We start from the raw sequence: 13,492 nt of genomic DNA, 5'->3' as shown, positions 1-13,492 counted from the left end.
CATTTTGCCTTAAGAGACCATTGGAAATTATTTAAGTCTGTGCATTGAAATGAAGTACTAAGTCTACCAGAAAATTCCTCCCACACTGTGGTTGTTGCTGTGTACAAAGTTCTCCTGGTTCTGCTCCTTTCACTCAGCACCAGTTCATACAAGTCTTTCCAGGCCTCTCTGAAGTCTTCCTGTTCATCATTCTTATAGGACAATAGTATTATGTTACATTCATACACCACAATTTATTCAGCCATTCCCCAATTGATGGGCATCCCCTTGATTTCCAGTTTTGGGCCACCACAAAGAGTGCTGCTGTAAATATTTTTGTACATATGGGAACCTTTCTCATTTTTATGATCTCTTGAGGATACAGTCCTACAAGCAGTATTACTGGGTCAAAGGGTATGCACATTTTTGTAGCCCTTTGGGCATAGTTCCAGATTGCTCTCCAGAATGGTTGGGTCAGCTCACAGCTCCACCAACAATTAATTAGTGTTCCAACTCTGCCACATCTTCTCCAATATTTATCATCTTCCTGTTTAGTCATGTTAACCAATCTGATAGGTGTGATGTGGTATCTCAGAATTGTTTTGATTTGCATCTCTCTAATCAATAGTGATTTAGAGCATTTTTTCATATGACTATAGATATCTTTAATTTCTTCCTCTGAAAACTGCCTGTTCATATCCTTTGACCATTTATCAATTGGGAAATGACTTGTATTCTTGTACGTTTGACTCAGTCCTCTATATATTTTAGAAATGAGGCCTTTATTACAGACACTAGTTGCAAAAATTCTTTCCCAGTTTTCTGCTTCCCTCCTAATCTTGGTTGCATTAGGTTTAGTTGTGCAAAAACTTTTCAGTTTAATGTAATCAAAATTATCCATTTTGTACTTCATAATGCTTTCTATCTCTTGTTTAGTCAAAAATTCTTCCCTTCTCCATAAATCTGATAAATATACTATTTCTTGCTCCACCACTTTGTTTATAGTATCAATCTTTATACCTAGATCATGTACCCATTTGGACTTTACTCTTGTATATGGTGTCAGGCATTGGTCTATGCCTAGTTTTCACCATGCTGTTATCCAGTTTCTCCAACAATTTTTGTCAAACAGTGAGTTCTTATCCCAGAAGCTGGGGTCCTGGGGTTTATCAAACAGTAGATTGCTATTTTCATTGACTACTGTGTCTTGAGTACCTAATCTATTCCACTAGTCTACCCTTCTGTTTCTTAGCCAATACCAAGTGGTTTTGATACTTGCTGCTTTATAATACAATTTGAAATCTGGCCACCTCCCCTAGCATTTCTTTTCATTAGTTCCCTTGGTATTCTGAACCTTTTGTTCTTCCAGATGAATTTTGATATTACTTTTTTTAGTTCTAGAAAATAATTATCTAATAGTTTGATTGAAATGGCACTGAATAAGTAAATTAATTTAGGTAGAATTGTCATTTTTATTATATTGGCTCAGCCTACCCACGAGCAACTGATGATTTTCCACTTACTTAGATCTGACTTTATTTGTACAAAAAGTGTTTTGTAATTGTGTTCATATAGTTCCTGAATTTGTTTTGGCAGGTAGACTTCCAAATATTTTATAGTGTCTACCCTAGGTTTAAATGGGATTTCTCTTTCTATCTAAAAGAGATTTTTTTTTTAAAGAAAAGAAAGAACCCTGGACTCTCAAATTCAGGAGACAAATTTGAATCCAGCCTCTGCCACTTTTAAGAAATTAGGCACGTCTCTGAGCCTCTGTTTCCTCATTTGCAAAATGGCAGTAAAAATATCTACCCTCTAAGTCTCAGGGGATTGTTGTGGGGATTAAATGATGTTTGCAAGGTGCTCAAAGCTCTATACATGTGTAGTAAGGATTTTTCTTTTTGATCCACTTTCCTAATAGGTAAGTGACCCAAGGAGTGCTTGATTCCCCCTACCTACTAGGAAAAACTCTGGTTTTGTAAGATCATTTGAATCACCCCACCCATTTGTTCCCCAGAGAAATCCAAGGGAACCAGTGAGATGACTAGGGGGAAACTGGGGTGCTTTGCTAAATTCCTTAGATTAGAGGGGAATGACCATTCCAGCAGAAGACAAAATACCTGGGTTCTTATGGGAGAGAGCTTTGGAGTCACCATATATGAGGCAGGTATTGGTAACTAGTAACCACTTGGAGAGATGAGAATGATAAGAACCACCATGTTTTTCTGATTCCTGACTTTAATTCTGAGGTTAGAGTCTGGTAGGGACTATTGTACAAGAAAGAAACTCCAGAGTAGAGAATTCTTGTCTAGTATTGTATTAGGTCTGTGATGAAGTAAGTATCTCTTTCCAAGACAGGAAAACTCTGGAGTATTTCCTTCTGTAGCAATATTGTGGAAAGGGAATTTTGCCCCTGCAGAATAGATGGGGAAACCTCAATGGGGAGCCATAGCCTGATGACATTCAAGAGATGATGCCTGCTGGGAGACCTCCTATTACCTGACTTCCAAAGGACTGAGACTCCATCAGTTCTTTGGAGAAGAGGCTGTTCATTGGCAGATGTCTTCCTTTTCCAAGAGCTTTGCTGGGAGTTCTATTTTAGATTCTGCAACCTGACTGTAAAACATTGCCTGGTCCTCTTTGGATTTTGCGAACTGGGTGCTTTTGGGTGGAATGGTGGCTTAGTGCTAAACATGCTGAGTGGGATCATATCATGGATATCCTCTGAAAGTGTATCCAGATATTTCTTGCTATTTTGACACCACACAAATACCAGATATTATTCTCTATACAAATTCTGCATTTTCTCCAATTCATCCTCATCACCCTCCCTTCCTCACCATTTCTTCTCTGTCTTTACCCCAGCTACTTTTTATTTATTTCACCATCTTTTCTGTATAAATTTGTGGAACAGAAGAAATAGGGAAAAGGAAGAAAATAGAAAAATGACAATATCCTGAAACTCCAACTTGAAAAACAAATGCCAAAAATGTCCTGCACAACTTAAAAACACATTAAAAAGTCATAGGCAAATTATAAAGAAAGCATATACAATTTTAATGGAAATATGTAGTATTTGGATTCATACAAATTAATTAAGTTTCAGTGTACTGGTCTTCAGGTCAGATGATCTGAGTTCAAGCCCTGGAGCCAGGACTTACTAGCTATGTGAACTTGAGGTGTCACTTTATCTCGCTGATCATCAGTTTCCTCAATCACAGAATTAGAATAAGTGTATTTGTGCTACCTATTCCATAGGGTTGTTTTGAGGAAAGCTCTTTGCAAATTTTAAAGTATTATTATTATTATTTGTGGTATAATTTGGCATCACTTAGTAAGTAGGATGTTGAATTTGGAATCAGGAAGTCTTGGGTTCAAATCTCTCTTATGACATTGACTAGCTTTGTGATTCTTGAAAAATCATTTAATCTTTCTGAGATGACACTCTAAGAGGTAGGTTATAAACTAGCTGCCATCTGCATAGGTGCTGGGAGTTGCCATGTGGCAAAAGAATGTGATCTTGCTTTATTTAACAGGTTATATAGTATAGTGGACAGAGCATTGCATTGAATATCAAAAGATCTTGACATCTATGTGCCTCAGTTTCCTTTTCTGTAAAATGAGGGCATTGGACTAAATGATCTTCCAGGTCTCTTCTCTATCCAAAACCAATACTCCTGTGAAAAGACTCTTTGCTTACTGGCAGTGGGTGGAGCCTTGCTAATTAGGAGAACTCTCAGAATTGACAGGGGGATAGTTGGAGGCAAAGGCTCATAGAGACTATGGGAGTGACATACAAAAGAAATAGTATCCCTGAGCCAGATTCTCTCAGGGGCAGCACTGTACCTGCCACATGGTAGGGCCAGATCCAGAGGCTCCTTAAATAGGAAGAGGGATAATCAAGGCTGTAAATAGGAGTCTTTTCACCTGGGTAAACATCTCTGGGGAGGACTCACAGGACAGTACTCTTAGGGGTTGGGAGAGGAGAGACACAGAACAGAAAATAGTCCAAGTTCAGATGAGATATCTCAGGGAGAGGGGACAATTCACATTCAAGGGTAAGAGTTCTTAATTTTTGGCCTTGGATCCCTCTGTGGCAGTCTGGTAAAACTTATCAATCCCTTCTTGGAATAATGGTTTTAAATGCATAAAATAAAATGCATAGGAATATATTATCTATGTGTGATTGTGTATAATAATGCATATGATTATACATAGAAATGAATTATAGTGAAACATAGTTATACATTTTTTAAATGTTTACAAATTCCAGGTTGAGGATTTATGCCCTATCCAGAATATCAAAGGAATTAATGAAAAGAAATGCTAAGGAAGGTGCCCTAGCCATACCAGATCTTGAATTGTATTATAAAGCAGCAATCATCAAAACTACTTGGTACTGGCTAAGAAATAGTGATGAATCAGTAGAATAGGTTAGGTACACAAGACACTGTAATCAATGACTATAGTAATCTATTGTTTGATAAACCCAAAGACTCCACCTTCTGGAATAAGAACTCACTCTTTGATAAAAACTGCTAGGAAAACTGGAAAATAATATGGTAGAAACTGGGCATAGACCAATATCTTACACTGTATACCAAAATAAAGTCAAAATGGTTTCATGATTTAGATTTAAAGGCTGATACTATAAACAATCTGGAAGAGCAAGGAATAGTTTACCTGTCGGTTTTATGGAGAACAGAAGAATTTATGATCACACAAGAGATAGAGAACATTCTGGAATGCAAAATGGATAATTTTGATTACATTAAATTGAAAAGTTTTTGTACAAACAAAGCCAATACAACCCAGATTAGAAAGGAAGCAGAAAACTGGAAAAGAATTTTTACAACCTGTGTCTCTGATAAAGTTCTCATTTCTAAAATATATAGAGAGTTGAGTCAAATATATCAGAATACAAGTCATTTCCCAATTGACAAATGGTCAAAGAATATGAATAGGCAGTTTTCAGAGGAAGAAATTCAAGATATCTATAGTCATATAAAAATGCTCTAAATAACTATTGATTAGAGAAATGCAAATCAAAACAGCTCTTAGGTACCACATCACACCTGTCAGATTGGCTAACCTGACAAAACAGGAAAATTATAAATGCTGTAGAAGATATGGGAAAATGTTGGTGAAATTGTGAACTGATCCAAACATTTTGGAGAGCAATTTAGAACTATGCCCAACGGGCCATAAAATACATACCCTTTGACCCAGCAAAACCACTTCTAGGGCTGTATCCCCAAAAAAATCATACAAATGGGAAAAGGACACATATGTAGAAAAATATTTATAGGAGCTCTTCTTGTGGTGGCAAAGAATTGGAAATTGAGGGAATGTCCATCAATTGGGGAATGACTGAACAAGCTATGGTATATATGAATGTAATGGAATACTATTGTTCTGTAAGAAATGATGAGCAGGCAGACTTCAGAAAAACCTGGAAGGACTTATATGACCTGATGCTGAGTGAAGTGAACAGAACCAGGAGGACATTGTACACAATTACAGCCATAGCGTGCTAGGACTGACTTTGATAGACTTGGCTCTTCTCAGCAACACAAGGATCTAAGAAAATTCCAAAAGTTTCATGATGGAAAATGCTATCCACATCCAGAAGAAGAACTATGGAGTCTGAATGCAGATCAAAGCATACTATTTGTTCTCCCTCTTTTTTGTTTTGTTTCTTCTTTCTTGTGGTTCTTCTCATTTGTTCTTTTTCTCCTTTGCAACTTGACTAATGGGAAAATATGTTTAATGTGAATGTATATGCAGAGCCTATACAGGATTGCATGCCTTCTTGGGGAGGAGAGGAAAGGGGGAGGAATTTGGAACTCAAAAGTTTGTGGGACTGAGTGTTGTAAACTAATAATAAATAAATAATTTTAAAAAAAGAATTTCTGCCCTAGAGAGTCCATGGCAAAGAACTTTAAGAAAAGGTAAAGAGGCAGCAGTTATGATGAAGGAATAATATACTCCTTTTGGGTGTCAGAAACCAGGAGGAAAGCCCTATTTGCCCAATACTAGTTATAGCTCTGAGATTAGTTAGCTGAGGAAGGAAGGAAGAAGGAAGAAAGGAAAGAAAGAAGACCATTTGTGGTCTCTCTCAGGCTAAAATTCCCACATCCATTCCGTGCTGCATAAGCTGCTTTCTCTTATATTGTTTTCTTAAACTGGTAAGAAAACACTTTTTTTTTTGTCAATAATTCTTAAAGAGAGAAAAAAAGGGCACCATGCCAAGGCAAGGCCTGGGGTCTATTTGTTCACAGGATGTGTATGTGGTGTGTCTATGGTATGGATGTGTGGACATGATGAGGAGGAGACAAAGAGGAAAGAACAGTTTGGACCCTAACTGGAAGCACTTGTCACATCCTTTCTACAGGCCCACACCTTTCCATTTCCGAAACAAAACTCACAAAAGCAGTTTTCCCAGGCTCATCACTCACTCTGGTGCGTGTTAGAACATGCTCTCTGCTCTGCCTCAGGGGTACTGGATAAATACTGAATCTACAAAGCTGATTAATAGCATGCTGCTCTCACCACACACCTATTAGATTGTCTAATATGACAGAAAAGAAAAATGACAAATACTAGAGATGTGGGAAAATTGGAACATTAATGCATTGTTGATGGAGTTGTGAACTGATCTGACTATTTTGGAGAGCAATTTGGAACTACTCCCAAAGGGCAATCAAACTGTGCATACCCTTTGTTCTAGCAACACCACTACCAGGTCTATATCCCAAGGATCACAAAAATGGGAAAAGAACCCACATGTACAAAAATATTTATAAAAAACAGTTCTTTTTGTGGTGGCAAAGAATTGGAAATTGAGGGAATGCCCATCAACTGGGGAATGGCTGAACAAGTTATGGTATATGAATGTAATGGAATACTATAGTGCTATCAGAAATGATGAGTAGGTGGATTTTAGAAAATCATGGAAAGATTTATATAAACTGATGCTGAATGACGTGAGCAGAACCAGGAGAATATTGCATACTGTAAAAGGAACATTGTACAATGATCACCTTTGATAGACTCAGCTCTTCTCTGCAACACAATGATCCAAGACAAATCTAAAAGACTCCTGATGGAAAATGCTTTCTGCATCCAGAGAAAGAACTATGGTGTCTGGATGAAGATCAAAGCATATTAATTTTCACTTTTGTTTTTTCTTTCTTGTGGTTTTTCCCTTTTGTTCTGATTCTTCTTTCACAACATAACTAATGTAGAAATATGTTTAATGTGATCATACATGTCTAGCCTGTATCAGATTGCATGCTGTCTTGGGGAAAGGGGAGTAGAGGAAGGGGGCTAAGTGTAGAACTCAAAATCTTATAAAAATGAATGTTGAAAACTAATAAACAACAAACAAACAAATAGAGTAAAAAAATTAAAAATTCCAAATCATTGTAATAATAATAATCAAAAAGAAATAAAAAATGAAAGTTGAAAATGATCTTTACATGTAATTGGAAAAAACAAAATACTATTTACTAAAAAAAAGTGTGCTGCCCTTAGCCATTGCTCTTCAAAAATCCTCAGAAAGAAAGGCTATGCCTCTAAAGGAGAATAGCTAAGTAGGAGAGAATTTTTTTTCTTTTAAAAATCACCTTTCCATCTTCCTCTTTACAAGTTAAACCAGTCTGGATGCACACACCCGCCTCTTTCAGTCAGTGGTGTCTTTTTTAGAGACCCCAGATTTCCTCTTCTGACATCAGAAAAGAGGGGAAGGCTGATTCACTTGCTGGACCATAGGGCCTGCTGTTAATATTGAGTACCCCTGTGAGTTTCTCAGGCGTCCGTCCCTTAAAGAGTTGAGAGATGACAGTCTCAGAGGTTATGAAGGGTGGTGGGTTGGGGTGGCGGTGTATATTAATCTGGTGATCCCTGAGAAGCATCATCCCAGCGCAGGGCGCAAGAGACTGGCCTAGTCTAGAAGACCTGGAAGCTAACAGCATTTTACTTTGGCTTAGAGAATTTCCTCCTCCCCTTCCAATAGAAGCCAATTGTTCCAGTAGAGAGCAATATTTTTCTTAAATGCCACAGTGGGTGAACACCCAGCTGGTGACACTGGCTGTGCTATGGTCAGAACTGGTAGCTTTGCAGAGCCATTGCAGCTCCTTGCATCAGCCTCTGGCACTTGGCAAAGAGGAAGCTGCCAGTAGGGCATCCATCTGGGGTGGGGACTCAGAGAGCCTGCCCTGGAATTCTAGGTGTTAGGCCAGGGGGAACAGATTCAGCAGCAGCTACTGCTCATGAAGAAAGTGGGAGAAAGAAACAGCTATGGCTGTTTGTCCAACAGCCAGGGAGTAGGGGGTGTAGGAGGAGCAGACAATGTTTCAAACAGAGTAACAGAAAGCCAGGAAGCTAAAGGAGTAATTTACTTCCTAACTGTAGCTTGATGTCAGCATGGGATTTTTAACAAGAACAGGGAACAGCTGTTGGGTAAGGCCAAGGCCTGGACAAGAAGAAGTTCTAATCTACTGAGATAAATCAAATTCCCACAGTCACTTGTGACTGTTTTTGTATCCTGGGAGCCCTGCATACAGACCAATCCATTCCAATCCAATCCAATCCATTCCATTCCAATCCAATCCAACCCATCCCATTCCACTCCCAATCTAATCTAATCCAATAAATTCTGTTCAATTTAATACACCAAATCAAAAAGTATTTATTCAGTTGCTTGTTGTATGCACTCCTAAACTCTTGAGATATAGGCAAAAACAGATGGCACTTTCAAGGACTTCACACTCCAGTGGAGGAGACAACATGCAAACAGCTCCATATATACAAACAGAAAATACATGCAGTGTAAGTGTGAGGTAATCTCAGAGGGAAGGCACTAATATTAAGGGGGACTGAGGGAGAGATCTTGCAGGAGATAGAAGTAGAGATAGAAGAGATGGAGAGAGCAAGCATGGAGGATTGCCACTGAAAATCTCCAGTGTCTTGTTGAAGGAACAGCAAGGAAGCCAGTGCTACAGAATTGTAGTAACCCCTCACCCTGCCCCCTCAGCCACCTTTTATGTGACATTTTTGATCCCCTCTCCCATTAGAATATAAGCACCTTGAGGATAGGGACTGTCTTTCTCTTTGGCTTGTTTTTATATTCGTGGTATTTAATTCAGCACCTAGAATGTAGGAAGCACTTAAGTCAATGCTTATTTGTTGACTGACTCCAGAGAAATGTGTAAGACTAGAAAGGTTTTAGAGTTTCAGTCTAAACAGAGAATTTGATATTTGATCCTGGAGGTGACAGGGATCCCCTGGAGTTTATTATCAGCAGTATTTATTGTCATTTGTCCATAGATGTCATCTGACTTAAGTGCTTATTATACCAGATCATTGTTGCTGTTTGCCCTTTCTTCTTCCAGAGGACCATGAGGTCAGGAAGGAATGCCATGATTTGCAAGTGAATTGGATAGAAGTGAGGGTGGGCTGTGTAAAGTCTCTACCCCAACTACCTCACTCTCTCCTCCGGAGCCACCTGAGTCTAGCAGGCAGATATAAATCAGGATGACTGGAGATGGCTCCCACCAGAAGACCCTGTAGGAGAGTGGAAAGACTGGCTTTGGAGTCAGAGAACCTGGATTTCCAACGTCACTCCTGACATTACTGCCTGTGTGACCTTGGGCAAGTCACTCCTTTCCCCCTCGGTTCTCCCATCTATAAAATGAAGGGCCTTCAGGTCTAGATTTATCACTCTATTCAGCAGCTAGGCTGCCAACAAGTCATTACCTTTTCCTGTGATGTGTCTCTTGAGTGTCCCTTTTCTTGTTTACTATCTTAGCCCAGAGGATTACCCAGATGTGTTGGGCACCCCCAATCAAATTTACAGCTATTTGATGGCCTCCAGATGTTTAGATGAATTATGAATTAATTACTAATTAAATAATTATTAATACCCAGCACATAGTGGTAGCTTAAATATTTGTTCTCTTGACTTCACTCTTTACCTAGAATGTTTCGGATTGGCTGGGCACAGTATGGACCCCCTAATGTATCATAAAGCTAATGTCACTCCATCTGTTTGATGGCTTTCCATAATTCCTTTCCATGAGGGTGTGGGTCTTACCTTTCTGCAGAGAAGACAAACGAGTCCTGCACAGGACTGGGGTTGGGCTGCTTGGCTTACCTCCAAAGGTTATATGCTGAAGTCAGCTACTATTGCTCAGGAGAGCTGACTATTATGTTTTCTGTGTGAACCTTTACATCTTGGAAATCAGCAAATACTATAAATCAGGGCTTGATTGATTGTTTTACTGATTGTGTAGACTTCAGAAAATCACAGAAAAAAGTATTAATATAGCAGGTGAAACTTAAAAGTGCATTCTGCATACATTTTTTGGAGAGCTGATTGCAAAACATTTTCCAGCACATCTACCTAATTCTGAAGTTGCAACTAGACTTCTCAGAGGATCTCATCTTAGATCCAGAAGCTATGGATATAGTCTATTCATTTTACAGTGGTCGAAACTCAGGCCTCCATCTCTCTGGTAGAAAATTGCAGAACCAGGATTCAAACCCAGATTCTCTGTTTCTAGATCCAGTGTGGTCTCTATGACACTGCATGTGAGATGAAATATAGCAAATCCTCTCTTTTTACTTTCTTCCTTTCCTTTCTCTTTTGGTTTTGTATCCTTCCCTCCACACTCCACACTCCATACACACACACACACACACACACACACACACACACACACACAGACACACACACACACACACACACACACATACAAAACTCCTAGGTTCCCTCATAGATCTGGATAAGACTGTTAGAACTAGAAAAGACCTTAGAAATAATTTCACATGAGGAGAAACTGAGGTCCAGAGACTTTTTGCTAAGAGTAACACAGTTAGAATTTAGAACTAAATTTGGTTTCCTCACTCCTAAGACTGTGCTGACTAGCCCAATATCCTCTTTCCCTATCCCAACTAATAAGTGTAGAATAGAATAGTCCTTTTTTAAAATAACAAATGAAGAAACAGAGGCTTGGGGTGATAGAGTGCCCCTCAAGGTCACTTGGCCAATGAGTGTCAGAGTAGAGATTCAAAGTGAGGTCAAATGAAGATTTGCTCTCCCTAAGCAACAGTCCATGCTTAGACCTTCTCCCCACTCTTTCCTCCATCCCCTCATCTCCAAATTTTAAGAATTTATTTGTCTTATATACTTTTTCTTTAGGACCTCCATATCATCTAGTGAGTTTTCAAACACCACCTTGTTGTCAGGGAAGCAACAGAGCATGGTGGAAAAGAGCATTAGATTTTCAGTCAGAAGCCAGGGATGAAAAGCCCATCTCTGCTATTCACCACCTATGGGACCTTGGACAGATCCGGCCCATAGATAATTATTTTTGTGTTGTCAGGTTGCATGTGTTAACAATGAAGGTTTCTCATTCATTCTTTCTTTCTTTCATTCTCCAGGCTTCTCTTGCTCAACTGCCTTCCTACTCTGAAGAAATCTCCCTTATGAGGGGATGCTTTCCTGATTGGTAACCATCTGGCCTATACCACTGTTTTGAGAAAGGCACCAACTAAGCTTTATCCAACCAATATCTTGCCTTACTCTCCAGACTTCTCTTTCTCCTCATCAATCAACCTCCACCCCCAACCCTCACCCCCAGATGAGAATCAATTGACCTGGGCTCTGATCCTAGTGTTGCCACTGACTTTCCAGGGTGACTTCAAGGGAGTCCCTTTCTATTCCTTAGACTTCTGTTCTTCTGTAAAATGAGAGAATTGTGATTCTCCAGGTCTCTCCTAGCTCTGGAATTCACAGTCTCTTGGAGATGACACTTACTGGGACATTTTATGAGCCTATGAACTTCTGAGGGTGAAGCAGTGTGGTGGTGAGGATGGGGGTGAGTATAAGTCAGGAAGACCATTCTTTTGGGTTCTTTCAAATCACACAGTATCAGTGGCTAGCTAGGCCTTCTGTCAGTGCTCATTGCAACCAGTCAGGGGCAGTGTAAGATGATCAGACTTCACAGAGATCTAGTGGGGGAAAGGGCCAAGGCTTTCTTTGTTTTGAGGCAGTTCTAACAGATGCATTCACTCAAGCTCCATTACTGGCACCCAGGGATGTTGGCAAGGATAAGCTGAATTTAGATCGTTCAAAGGAAGAACTAAAAGTGACGCATCAATTGATTCTGACTTCCATTGGTGTCTGTCACAGTTCAGTCAGACTTTGCCTACTCAGCCACTAACTAGCTTTGTGGTCATGGGCAAATTTATATGAACCTCGGCATTCTCATCTATAAAATGGAGATAACACCTCACAGAATTGTTGGGTGGATCATTTAAGATAATATATGTAGAAGACTTTGAAAAATGGAAAGTGTCAGACAAAGGAAAATGTTATTATATTCATATTGAAAACCAGAATCAGAATACATTATCTTTCCCCAAAACTCACCCTTCTTCCTAAGTTTCTTATTTCAGTAAAGGACATCACCATCCTTCCATTTACCCATGTTCACAAACGCAGGTTCGTCTTTAATGCTTCATTCTCCCTTACCTTTCATATCCAATGAGTCGTTAAGTCTGATCATTTCCACCTTCATGACCTCTTTTGCTTCATTCTCTCTCTCCATTCACAGATACATCAGTCTAGTTTAGTCTCTTAGCACTTCTAGCCTAGATTAATTCAGAGCCCCCTAAGTGTTCAAGCCTCTCCCTTTCTCAATCCATTCTCTGCACAGAGGCCAAAATGACATCCCTACAGCACAGCCCTAACCAGTGCCAGAACATCATAGCAGCCTAGCTTCAGAATTGAAAGGGACCTTAGAGTCCAATTCTCTCATTTTATAGCTGAGGAAATTAGGCCTCAGAGAGATGAAGTGAATTACCCAAGGTCACCAGGCCTGGTGATAGCTCTATCTATTAGGAAACTTTCCTTTATATAGAGTCAAAGTCAAGCTCGGCATCTTCTACCCATATGTCCTAGCTCTGACTCTTGGGTCCAAGTCAGAATAAGGATAGTTTTTCTTCTGCATGGCAATCCTTCAACCATTTGAAGACAGCTATCAAATCTCCCCTAAGTCTCTTCTTCAAGCTAAACATTCTAGGTTCCTTCAACTGGGTCTCATATGGAGTAGTCTGGAAATAATGATAATGACAATAATAATAACTGATATACATATAAAACTTTGAGGCTTATAAAATATTTTATCTCAGTGAAACTCACAACTACCCTGTAAGACAAATATTATAGGCATCATCAGCCATGGCAACTAAGTGGCACAGTGCTGGACCTGGGGTCAGGAAGACCTAAGTTCAAATCCAGTCTCAGGAGCTTACTAGCTGTGTAACCCTGGGTAAGTCATTTCACCTCTGTCTGCCTCAGTTTCCTCCTCTGGAAAATGGGGATTATAAAAGCACCCACCTCCCAAGGTCATTGTGAAGATCAAATGAGGTCATGTTTGTAAAGTGCTTTGCTAATTGTAAATGACTCCATAAATGCTGGCTGTTATTGATGAATAAGGAAGGCAAAGAG

The sequence above is a fragment of the Notamacropus eugenii genome, chromosome 1 (genome assembly GCF_028372415.1).
Source record: "Notamacropus eugenii isolate mMacEug1 chromosome 1, mMacEug1.pri_v2, whole genome shotgun sequence".
Lineage (NCBI taxonomy): Eukaryota > Metazoa > Chordata > Mammalia > Diprotodontia > Macropodidae > Notamacropus > Notamacropus eugenii.
The sequence above is the reverse complement of the archived record's forward strand: the minus strand, read 5'-3'. Positions refer to the sequence as shown.